This window comes from Hetaerina americana, unplaced genomic scaffold (genome assembly GCF_022747635.1).
Source record: "Hetaerina americana unplaced genomic scaffold, ioHetAmer1.1.p SCAF_1036, whole genome shotgun sequence".
NCBI classification, from domain to species: Eukaryota; Metazoa; Arthropoda; class Insecta; order Odonata; family Calopterygidae; genus Hetaerina; species Hetaerina americana.
The window spans coordinates 7,204-19,896 of NW_027286111.1; the positions used below are offsets into that span (position 1 = coordinate 7,204).

Here is a 12,693-nt window from a genome sequence, read left to right on the forward strand (position 1 = left end):
ATACTGGCGAAAAGGGCCCTTTATTACCGCCCTGGATGCCCCCCTCCATTTTCGGAATGTTTGAAAATTGCGCCCGACCTTTCCCGGGAAGCGGGGAGAGAGCTTGCAATACGTCTCGTGTGTCGCTCACAGAGATGGCACGACCTAGCGAAGGACTCCGCGTTGCAATTTACTGTCTCGCCTCCGGACTCCGGGGACGCAATTGCTCCGGCCGTCCTGCCCCCCGCGCCCCCCCAAAACTTTTCTTGCTGCAGGAAAACAAGGAAGCCTTCGGAAACACCCCCGCAGGACCCTACGCGAATTCTCCCCGACCAATGCCACCCCGCGGCGCCTACGCCAATCCTGCGCCCTCCGCCCCAAGTGCTCCGGGGTCGTCCCTACACATGTAAATATTGCAGAAAAGGGCTCCCTTATCGCTTCTCGGCCTTATGGCTAAGATCAAAGTGTAGTATCTGTTCTTATCAGCTTAATCCCCTTAACTTTCTTCTTTTTCGCCCGCCAAATTCAAATTTTTAAATGAACAGATCTACCGCTTTTGGACCTTTCTAGCCTCTCTGAGGAATCCCGGACGGGCCCCGACCAACGGTAAGCCCCCCGGGACACTCCCAGAGGGAAGGGGCAACAGGACACTAGGCGCCTGCTCTGCCCAGTAGCCCCTCTTTCGACCCCCGATGGCCCCACGGTCCATTGCCTCTTCAAGGCGGACCGTGGGACCCACCGCCCCCTCAGGGCTCCCCGGTCGCTCACGGACCGTTCCCCACGCCCACTTGGGGTGATAACCTCCCCGGGCTCGACGCCGGGCCCCTAAGGCCCGGCGCAGGCCCCCGCCCCCGGTGCACCGCCGGGTCCCTTCAGGACCGGTAGGCTGAGCACCGGACGTTCCCCGGCCCCCGGTGCACTGCCAGGTCCCCTCCGGACCGGTAGCTTGAGCACCGAGGCCCCCGGACCCCCTCAGGGCCCCCGGGAGCACCCTCCGTCGATCCCGTACGGATCGGCGCAGAGCGGGTGATTTGAACGGCGCGCGGTTTCCTTTTCGGCCGCGACGCCGGTCAAGCGACCGTTCGGCGCGCTTCACGCCCGATCGGTTCGATTGACCCCCTCCCCCCCGTCCGGTATTTGTGGAAGACTTCATCTTCCACAAAACCGTCATTTCAAAACCCCGGTAAATTCAAATTTCCTCCCGATCCCACCCATACGGGCCGAGAAGCGGGTTGAGCGCCTTCAGCGCCATCCCTCGGCGGCCGCCTGGACTTCATTCAGGTGGACGCCACGCGCTTAATTTAAATTTGTATTTTTGAAAATTTTCGTTCCGCAGTCCCTCAGACCGCGGAAAAGCCCTCCGTCGCCCCCCTTGGCCTTCAGCATTTATATCTTTTGAATTTTTTTGTGTCCTTAAAAGGACAATTTTCAAAACAACGTACCACGGTCCTTCAGGCCGTGGAATATCGTCCGCCAGGCCCCGTTTGTGCCATGACTTAACGCCCTCCCATGCCCCCACGTCCTCCCCGTAAAAACGGGGGGGCGGGGGCCGTTAGAAAAGCACCATCGCGTGCTAGTTCCTCCGCCCCCCCCTCCTCCTCTCGCACTCCGCGGAGGAGGAAAGTCGAGGCGTCAGAGCCCGACTCCTCCCCTCCCCATACACCACCGGACGGCGCGTCCGAAAGCGCTTCGGCGCGTAGGACGCGTCGCCCGCGGAAAATCATACACTATGGCTCCCCCGTTTCTTCTTCTTCTTCTTCTCCATCCGGCGTCCGAAAGCCTTCCCTTGAGACCTTCTCCCCGCTCTCGGACGTCACCTATTCTCCCCCCAAGTCCCGTTCTTCTTCCCCTCTCTCCCTCGACGACTTCACGACGCCTCCGGATTCTTCTTCGTCCAGACGTCCGGCGCTGGATTCTCCCCCCCCGATTCCCCCGACTGCCCCCGCCCCCCAAACGACTGACAGGGTCCCGGCGCTTCTCCTGACCGGCACCGCGGTGTCGGCCAGGAGAATCGACAATCAACTTGTGGTTTACTTTCCCGTGGCGGACACGTTAACCTGCACCGAGGTGGGATGCAGCATGTCCTTCCGCGCTACGGAGTGGACGGCGATGCGGAGAAGTCTCGTCCGGCACCTGATGGAGCAGCACGGCCACCGACTCACGTCGGTGAACGCCTGCTCCATCTGCGGTGGGACTATCGGCCGCAAGCCGTCCACTCATCCCTGCCTCAAAGGGGGGATACGTAAGGCTGCGGACGGACGTGTTGCACTCTCGCATCGGTGCGGGGCATGCGATTTCGCATGCGCTACCCGTCGCGGGCTTGCGAACCACATGGTGACCCACAAGAGACCTCCCCCCTTGATTGCCCCCCTTCAGGAGGCAATCGAGGAGACAGTTAGATGCACGACGCCGCCCAACGTGACCGAGGCGCAACCCTCCGATCCAGACGCAGCAGCAGACGCTCCGGCCGAAGACCTGGCGCCGGGGCAGCCTCCTGAAGTCGGTGACCTTAACGACACCGGGTCACCGCCGCCTGTGGACGCAGCAACATCGCCGCCGCCAGCTCCAGACGCAGCAGAAGGAGCACCACGACAGGTCGAGCCACCGATACAGCAGAAGGAGAAGCTGTGGCTCGACCGACTGGCCAGCACATCCGGCCAGTCATGGGAGGAGTTCGAGGTCGTGGTGCAGGATCTGGTGGCCACCACCCAGGCGGAGAGGAAGAGGGAGGCGAAACCTGCGGACGGAGGGGAAGCTCCTCGGCCACGAAACGTCGTGCACAGACAACCACCAAGACGCAGACAAGTAGCTGACTACGACGCGAAAAAGGCGTCGGACATACAGAAACTCTTCAGGAGTCATCCCAGGAGGGCAGTGGAGAGCATCCTGTCCGATAAGTCACCCTATTGCGACATTCCCGCGGAGGAGGTGGAAAAGCATTTCCGCCAAGTCTACGGGAATGTCGGGATGGGGGGCTTGGAGGACGAGGGTGACGACTCGGTCTACCGTCGCACGACGGAGACCGAGAAGAAACTGCTCCTCGAAAGGATCACTCCTGAGGAAGTGACGAGACGCATGTCTAGAACCAAGAACACCGCCCCGGGCCCCGATGGCCTCACCTACGGCGACCTGAGGGCGGTCGATAGACATGGACGAATTCTCTCTTTTATCTTCAACAGATGCCTGAAGGAGGCCAGGACACCGGCCGCGTGGAAGACCTCTCGGACTGTCCTCCTGCACAAAGGGGGGGACCGCCAGGACATCGGCAACTGGAGGCCCATAGCGCTTGGCAACACCATCGCCAAGCTGTACGCCGGGGTGCTTGCTGACCGCATACTATCTTGGGCGGTCAGCGGGAAGAAGATGCACCCGGCTCAAAAGGGCTTCCGGGAGTTCGAGGGGTGCCACGAGCACAATTTCACCCTTCAGGCAGCTGTTGACGAAATGAGACGCAGACGTTCCCGAATCGCACTGGCTTGGCTTGACCTACGGAACGCGTTCGGGTCCATCCCGCACCAACACCTCCAGAACACCCTGAGGAGGATGGACTTGCCTGAGGAGATGAGGAGGACCGTGGAGGAGTTGCAGAAGGGCTCCACGGTCGTGAAGACGACCAGCGGCGACACCGGCGTCATCGACATCTGCGCCGGTGTCAAGCAGGGGTGCCCGTTATCACCGACCATTTTCAACTTGGGAATGGAGCCGGTGATACGGGCGGTCGCTGGTGAGGCAGGCAAGTCCGGAGTCGTCGTCCAGGGGCAAAACATCGCCATCCTGGCCTACGCGGACGACTTGGTGCTGGTGGCCCGGGACCAGGAGCACCTGCAGCGCCTGCTGAACATCGCGGGAGAAGAGGCGACCGCTGCAGGTCTACAGTTCAAGCCAAGCAAGTGCGCAACGCTGGACCTCAACTTTGCAGCAAACCAGCCCGTGCAGCCGTCCCAACTCACCATCCAGGGGGCGGCCATTTCCAGCCTGAAGGACGGCGAAGCGTACCGGTACCTCGGGGTCCCGTTCGGGTTCCACGTGGACCAGACCCCCGAGGAGGACCTGGTGCGCTTGGGCGAGGACGTCAAGAAGATCGACGAGTCACTCCTCGCCCCGTGGCAGAAGATCGCCGCGACCAACATCTTCCTTCTGCCCAGGCTGGAATTCATCTTGCGGGCTGGTAATGTTAAAAAGAAAAACTTGACCGACATCGACAAGAGGCTGAAGGCCTGCGCAAAGGGCTGGCTCCATTTGCCCAAAAGGGCATCGCCTGAGATGGTCTTCATTGGCCATCAACACGGCGGCGCAGGTCTTCTCCCTCTTTCCGACTTGACTGACATATTGACCATCGTGCAGGGATATCGACTCCTCCATTCCCGTGACCCCAACGTGAGAGTGCTCGCCTGGGGTCGCCTGAAGGAGGTAGTGCGGAGGAAGCTGAGGAGACCGCCAACCACCGGTGATCTCGCAGAGTACCTTAGTGGTAGTCTGCGGGATGACTTTGGAAGGGAAAGCGGCGACTTCAGTTCCCTCTTCACGCAGGTTCGCTCCGCGTCACGCCGTATCGCCGCGCGCATAGGCTTGAGCTGGAGATGGTCGGACGAGCTAAGGGAGATGCAGATTTCGTTCCGGGACATGAATGACGGGGCTGAAGACCGCCCCCCCTTCATCAGGGTTCCTCCGAAGGCCGTAAGGCAACTGACGGGTGCCCTGAAGATCGCGGTGCGGCGCTACTACCTGAACAAGGTAAGCGCCAAGCCCGATCAAGGGAAAGTCATTCGTGCCTCGGCGAAATCTGAAGCCTCCAATCACTTCCTGGCAGGAGGGAGATACACCAGGTTTTGTGATTGGAGGTTCATCTTTAGGGCTCGGCTCGATCTGCTCCCGCTCAATGCCTGTCGCCGTTGGGAAACCAACGGGGACAAGCGGTGTCGGCGATGTGGCTACGCGGAGGAGACCCTGCCCCACGTCGTTAATCACTGCACGATGCACTCAAGGACGTGGCAGCATAGACATAATGCTGTCCAAGACCGACTACACAGGGCTCTGATTGGACGCCGGGGAAAAGGTGACGATGAAATCAGAGTCAACAAACAAGTACCTGGCACTGACTCGACTCTTAGACCAGACCTGGTTATAACTAACCAGGCCGACAAGACTGTGACATTGATCGACGTAGCAGTACCGTTCGAGAACAACGAGGGAGCTCTGCTGGCAGCCAGGACCGCGAAGGAGGAGAAGTACGCCGCCCTGGCAGAGACCATCCGCCAGCAGGGATACCGGTCATCGGTCGCCGCCATCGTCGTGGGAAGCCTGGGGACGTGGGACTCGCAGAACGACCCCGTCCTGAAGTCCCTGGGCCTACCTCGACGATTCTGCACCACCATGCGGCGACTGATGGTCAGCGACGTCATCCGCTGGACCCGGGACTGCTACGTCGAACACATCACGGGACATAGACAGTATGAAGACGGCTCCGGAGGCTGAAAAGGAAAGGACAAAAGTGAAGTCGTGTAAAATCATTTCCCCCCCTCTTTCCATACTTCTTCATTGTAAAACCTTTCTCTGTCCCCTTTCTCTTTTATTTACTCTATGAGCCATAGTGTATGAATGGCCACGCCGTGGTGTATAAACGGCCCCCCCCAAAAGTGTAAACCCTCCCCGTGAGAGACTTAAACATATAAAACATTTTATAAAAAAAAACACTCGTGCGAGAAGCCTATATTATTATAATATTTCCCCAAAATAAAGGGGCAAAAAGACTTGTTCCCCGGCTCCCTCATTTGGAGGGAGCCGGTCATGTATAAATTATATATTAATTATAAGTTGCTTAAAACTCTGTATGAAAGAATTTTCAAATAAACATTTTAAATCTGTTCTTATCAGCTTAATATCTGATACGTCCCGCATTGCGGGACCAGAATATTAATCTGATTTTTGGACATTGGCGGGGTACCCGGAGTTTACTCCATCCCTGCCGCGGGTTGGCCCGGCATTGCAGTACCGTCGGGATCGGCCCATCATTAAAAAGGTCCACTTAAAAGCTGATGAGAACAGATTGAAGCTTAAATTGATCCGCGAAAATTATTTATTTTCGCACTTGCAAATTTCAGGCGATCCGGCTGGAAAAATATTCGCGAAATTGCATTTTCGCGGAGAGAAGCGATTTTATTCCATGCGAGCGGAGCAAAAGTAATGTAATCCAAATTGAAGCAGCACAACGAAGTATTAAAAGGAATGAATTATTAAAAGGAGAGAAACTTGGGAAGAAAAAAAATCCCATCTGAAGAGAGTCGTCGTCACTTTAAAGTGTAAGTGTAACAATAAATACAATTTTGTGAAAATAATGCAATTATTTTTTCTGCTTTCAATGCAACGTCAACAACAACAACGTCTTGTCTCCTCAGTATTCCATCATTGGAGACGACGACAACTGTTGAAGAGAGGCGCCGGATCACGTTTCAAACTTTGGCGTGTGACGCCCCTTCCTTCCAGCTGTTTACCTCCCCCCCGAAGAGATGGCGCGCGCGCGCTCCCGGCAAGGAGCGTCATTCAAGACGACCCGACGCGAATCGACTCGCGGAAATAGGCGAGTTCCACTCTTTTACCTTAGTTTTTGAACACCAATCTTTCCACAGAATTTATGCGAAGATAATTCTTGTAAAAGGAGTGTGTGTTTGATGAAAAAAAATTGAACGGAAAAGAAACTCAATACATCGGAGGAAACGACCGATCGCGAGCACTCGGGAAAAATTGGAAAAATGTTTGCAAAAAAATTTTCAGAAATTTTTTGCGAATTTCGCGGAAATCGATGCCCATTTCCGCGATTTTTTCGAGAAAATGGAAAATATAAACAATGGAGAAATCTGGTTTTCCATCTTGTGTAATTGAAAGCGCCACTTTTTTACAGCCTTTTCGATTCCTATTCTCCGATTTGAAGAAAACCCTAATTTGTTTATATTTGAAGAAACCCTAATTTATGTATTTATTTATTTATAAGGAAAGCGTATTTTTACTAATGACGATTAATGCAAAGTAAGTGAACAGCACACGATTTTAAATCTCTACCACACAGGAAGTGAAGTGAAGAGGAAGCCCGTTTTTCGAAAAACTGTCGACCACTGAATACTGGCGAAAAGGGCCCTTTATTACCGCCCTGGATGCCCCCCTCCATTTTCGGAATGTTTGAAAATTGCGCCCGACCTTTCCCGGGAAGCGGGGAGAGAGCTTGCAATACGTCTCGTGTGTCGCTCACAGAGATGGCACGACCTAGCGAAGGACTCCGCGTTGCAATTTACTGTCTCGCCTCCGGACTCCGGGGACGCAATTGCTCCGGCCGTCCTGCCCCCCGCGCCCCCCCAAAACTTTTCTTGCTGCAGGAAAACAAGGAAGCCTTCGGAAACACCCCCGCAGGACCCTACGCGAATTCTCCCCGACCAATGCCACCCCGCGGCGCCTACGCCAATCCTGCGCCCTCCGCCCCAAGTGCTCCGGGGTCGTCCCTACACATGTAAATATTGCAGAAAAGGGCTCCCTTATCGCTTCTCGGCCTTATGGCTAAGATCAAAGTGTAGTATCTGTTCTTATCAGCTTAATCCCCTTAACTTTCTTCTTTTTCGCCCGCCAAATTCAAATTTTTAAATGAACAGATCTACCGCTTTTGGACCTTTCTAGCCTCTCTGAGGAATCCCGGACGGGCCCCGACCAACGGTAAGCCCCCCGGGACACTCCCAGAGGGAAGGGGCAACAGGACACTAGGCGCCTGCTCTGCCCAGTAGCCCCTCTTTCGACCCCCGATGGCCCCACGGTCCATTGCCTCTTCAAGGCGGACCGTGGGACCCACCGCCCCCTCAGGGCTCCCCGGTCGCTCACGGACCGTTCCCCACGCCCACTTGGGGTGATAACCTCCCCGGGCTCGACGCCGGGCCCCTAAGGCCCGGCGCAGGCCCCCGCCCCCGGTGCACCGCCGGGTCCCTTCAGGACCGGTAGGCTGAGCACCGGACGTTCCCCGGCCCCCGGTGCACTGCCAGGTCCCCTCCGGACCGGTAGCTTGAGCACCGAGGCCCCCGGACCCCCTCAGGGCCCCCGGGAGCACCCTCCGTCGATCCCGTACGGATCGGCGCAGAGCGGGTGATTTGAACGGCGCGCGGTTTCCTTTTCGGCCGCGACGCCGGTCAAGCGACCGTTCGGCGCGCTTCACGCCCGATCGGTTCGATTGACCCCCTCCCCCCCGTCCGGTATTTGTGGAAGACTTCATCTTCCACAAAACCGTCATTTCAAAACCCCGGTAAATTCAAATTTCCTCCCGATCCCACCCATACGGGCCGAGAAGCGGGTTGAGCGCCTTCAGCGCCATCCCTCGGCGGCCGCCTGGACTTCATTCAGGTGGACGCCACGCGCTTAATTTAAATTTGTATTTTTGAAAATTTTCGTTCCGCAGTCCCTCAGACCGCGGAAAAGCCCTCCGTCGCCCCCCTTGGCCTTCAGCATTTATATCTTTTGAATTTTTTTGTGTCCTTAAAAGGACAATTTTCAAAACAACGTTCCACGGTCCTTCAGGCCGTGGAATATCGTCCGCCAGGCCCCGTTTGTGCCATGACTTAACGCCCTCCCATGCCCCCACGTCCTCCCCGTAAAAACGGGGGGGCGGGGGCCGTTAGAAAAGCACCATCGCGTGCTAGTTCCTCCGCCCCCCCCTCCTCCTCTCGCACTCCGCGGAGGAGGAAAGTCGAGGCGTCAGAGCCCGACTCCTCCCCTCCCCATACACCACCGGACGGCGCGTCCGAAAGCGCTTCGGCGCGTAGGACGCGTCGCCCGCGGAAAATCATACACTATGGCTCCCCCGTTTCTTCTTCTTCTTCTTCTCCATCCGGCGTCCGAAAGCCTTCCCTTGAGACCTTCTCCCCGCTCTCGGACGTCACCTATTCTCCCCCCAAGTCCCGTTCTTCTTCCCCTCTCTCCCTCGACGACTTCACGACGCCTCCGGATTCTTCTTCGTCCAGACGTCCGGCGCTGGATTCTCCCCCCCCGATTCCCCCGACTGCCCCCGCCCCCCAAACGACTGACAGGGTCCCGGCGCTTCTCCTGACCGGCACCGCGGTGTCGGCCAGGAGAATCGACAATCAACTTGTGGTTTACTTTCCCGTGGCGGATACGTTAACCTGCACCGAGGTGGGATGCAGCATGTCCTTCCGCGCTACGGAGTGGACGGCGATGCGGAGAAGTCTCGTCCGGCACCTGATGGAGCAGCACGGCCACCGACTCACGTCGGTGAACGCCTGCTCCATCTGCGGTGGGACTATCGGCCGCAAGCCGTCCACTCATCCCTGCCTCAAAGGGGGGATACGTAAGGCTGCGGACGGACGTGTTGCACTCTCGCATCGGTGCGGGGCATGCGATTTCGCATGCGCTACCCGTCGCGGGCTTGCGAACCACATGGTGACCCACAAGAGACCTCCCCCCTTGATTGCCCCCCTTCAGGAGGCAATCGAGGAGACAGTTAGATGCACGACGCCGCCCAACGTGACCGAGGCGCAACCCTCCGATCCAGACGCAGCAGCAGACGCTCCGGCCGAAGACCTGGCGCCGGGGCAGCCTCCTGAAGTCGGTGACCTTAACGACACCGGGTCACCGCCGCCTGTGGACGCAGCAACATCGCCGCCGCCAGCTCCAGACGCAGCAGAAGGAGCACCACGACAGGTCGAGCCACCGATACAGCAGAAGGAGAAGCTGTGGCTCGACCGACTGGCCAGCACATCCGGCCAGTCATGGGAGGAGTTCGAGGTCGTGGTGCAGGATCTGGTGGCCACCACCCAGGCGGAGAGGAAGAGGGAGGCGAAACCTGCGGACGGAGGGGAAGCTCCTCGGCCACGAAACGTCGTGCACAGACAACCACCAAGACGCAGACAAGTAGCTGACTACGACGCGAAAAAGGCGTCGGACATACAGAAACTCTTCAGGAGTCATCCCAGGAGGGCAGTGGAGAGCATCCTGTCCGATAAGTCACCCTATTGCGACATTCCCGCGGAGGAGGTGGAAAAGCATTTCCGCCAAGTCTACGGGAATGTCGGGATGGGGGGCTTGGAGGACGAGGGTGACGACTCGGTCTACCGTCGCACGACGGAGACCGAGAAGAAACTGCTCCTCGAAAGGATCACTCCTGAGGAAGTGACGAGACGCATGTCTAGAACCAAGAACACCGCCCCGGGCCCCGATGGCCTCACCTACGGCGACCTGAGGGCGGTCGATAGACATGGACGAATTCTCTCTTTTATCTTCAACAGATGCCTGAAGGAGGCCAGGACACCGGCCGCGTGGAAGACCTCTCGGACTGTCCTCCTGCACAAAGGGGGGGACCGCCAGGACATCGGCAACTGGAGGCCCATAGCGCTTGGCAACACCATCGCCAAGCTGTACGCCGGGGTGCTTGCTGACCGCATACTATCTTGGGCGGTCAGCGGGAAGAAGATGCACCCGGCTCAAAAGGGCTTCCGGGAGTTCGAGGGGTGCCACGAGCACAATTTCACCCTTCAGGCAGCTGTTGACGAAATGAGACGCAGACGTTCCCGAATCGCACTGGCTTGGCTTGACCTACGGAACGCGTTCGGGTCCATCCCGCACCAACACCTCCAGAACACCCTGAGGAGGATGGACTTGCCTGAGGAGATGAGGAGGACCGTGGAGGAGTTGCAGAAGGGCTCCACGGTCGTGAAGACGACCAGCGGCGACACCGGCGTCATCGACATCTGCGCCGGTGTCAAGCAGGGGTGCCCGTTATCACCGACCATTTTCAACTTGGGAATGGAGCCGGTGATACGGGCGGTCGCTGGTGAGGCAGGCAAGTCCGGAGTCGTCGTCCAGGGGCAAAACATCGCCATCCTGGCCTACGCGGACGACTTGGTGCTGGTGGCCCGGGACCAGGAGCACCTGCAGCGCCTGCTGAACATCGCGGGAGAAGAGGCGACCGCTGCAGGTCTACAGTTCAAGCCAAGCAAGTGCGCAACGCTGGACCTCAACTTTGCAGCAAACCAGCCCGTGCAGCCGTCCCAACTCACCATCCAGGGGGCGGCCATTTCCAGCCTGAAGGACGGCGAAGCGTACCGGTACCTCGGGGTCCCGTTCGGGTTCCACGTGGACCAGACCCCCGAGGAGGACCTGGTGCGCTTGGGCGAGGACGTCAAGAAGATCGACGAGTCACTCCTCGCCCCGTGGCAGAAGATCGCCGCGACCAACATCTTCCTTCTGCCCAGGCTGGAATTCATCTTGCGGGCTGGTAATGTTAAAAAGAAAAACTTGACCGACATCGACAAGAGGCTGAAGGCCTGCGCAAAGGGCTGGCTCCATTTGCCCAAAAGGGCATCGCCTGAGATGGTCTTCATTGGCCATCAACACGGCGGCGCAGGTCTTCTCCCTCTTTCCGACTTGACTGACATATTGACCATCGTGCAGGGATATCGACTCCTCCATTCCCGTGACCCCAACGTGAGAGTGCTCGCCTGGGGTCGCCTGAAGGAGGTAGTGCGGAGGAAGCTGAGGAGACCGCCAACCACCGGTGATCTCGCAGAGTACCTTAGTGGTAGTCTGCGGGATGACTTTGGAAGGGAAAGCGGCGACTTCAGTTCCCTCTTCACGCAGGTTCGCTCCGCGTCACGCCGTATCGCCGCGCGCATAGGCTTGAGCTGGAGATGGTCGGACGAGCTAAGGGAGATGCAGATTTCGTTCCGGGACATGAATGACGGGGCTGAAGACCGCCCCCCCTTCATCAGGGTTCCTCCGAAGGCCGTAAGGCAACTGACGGGTGCCCTGAAGATCGCGGTGCGGCGCTACTACCTGAACAAGGTAAGCGCCAAGCCCGATCAAGGGAAAGTCATTCGTGCCTCGGCGAAATCTGAAGCCTCCAATCACTTCCTGGCAGGAGGGAGATACACCAGGTTTTGTGATTGGAGGTTCATCTTTAGGGCTCGGCTCGATCTGCTCCCGCTCAATGCCTGTCGCCGTTGGGAAACCAACGGGGACAAGCGGTGTCGGCGATGTGGCTACGCGGAGGAGACCCTGCCCCACGTCGTTAATCACTGCACGATGCACTCAAGGACGTGGCAGCATAGACATAATGCTGTCCAAGACCGACTACACAGGGCTCTGATTGGACGCCGGGGAAAAGGTGACGATGAAATCAGAGTCAACAAACAAGTACCTGGCACTGACTCGACTCTTAGACCAGACCTGGTTATAACTAACCAGGCCGACAAGACTGTGACATTGATCGACGTAGCAGTACCGTTCGAGAACAACGAGGGAGCTCTGCTGGCAGCCAGGACCGCGAAGGAGGAGAAGTACGCCGCCCTGGCAGAGACCATCCGCCAGCAGGGATACCGGTCATCGGTCGCCGCCATCGTCGTGGGAAGCCTGGGGACGTGGGACTCGCAGAACGACCCCGTCCTGAAGTCCCTGGGCCTACCTCGACGATTCTGCACCACCATGCGGCGACTGATGGTCAGCGACGTCATCCGCTGGACCCGGGACTGCTACGTCGAACACATCACGGGACATAGACAGTATGAAGACGGCTCCGGAGGCTGAAAAGGAAAGGACAAAAGTGAAATCGTGTAAAATCATTTCCCCCCCTCTTTCCATACTTCTTCATTGTAAAACCTTTCTCTGTCCCCTTTCTCTTTTATTTACTCTATGAGCCATAGTGTATGAATGGCCACGCCGTGGTGTATAAAC

At 57.8% G+C, this 12,693-nt stretch overlaps 1 non-coding gene and 2 pseudogenes across 1 annotated transcript; all 3 read left to right on the forward strand.

The window, feature by feature from the left end:
- Positions 1-412: 412 nt before the first annotated feature.
- On the forward strand, positions 413-546 carry LOC139700517 (U2 spliceosomal RNA; annotated as a pseudogene).
- Positions 547-5,799: 5,253 nt separating this feature from the next.
- LOC139700524 (U2 spliceosomal RNA) lies at positions 5,800-5,993 on the forward strand. Its single transcript, XR_011703725.1, has one exon. It is a non-coding gene; the product is annotated as a U2 spliceosomal RNA (small nuclear RNA).
- Positions 5,994-7,504: 1,511 nt separating this feature from the next.
- On the forward strand, positions 7,505-7,638 carry LOC139700518 (U2 spliceosomal RNA; annotated as a pseudogene).
- The last annotated feature ends 5,055 nt before the right edge of the window (positions 7,639-12,693 follow it).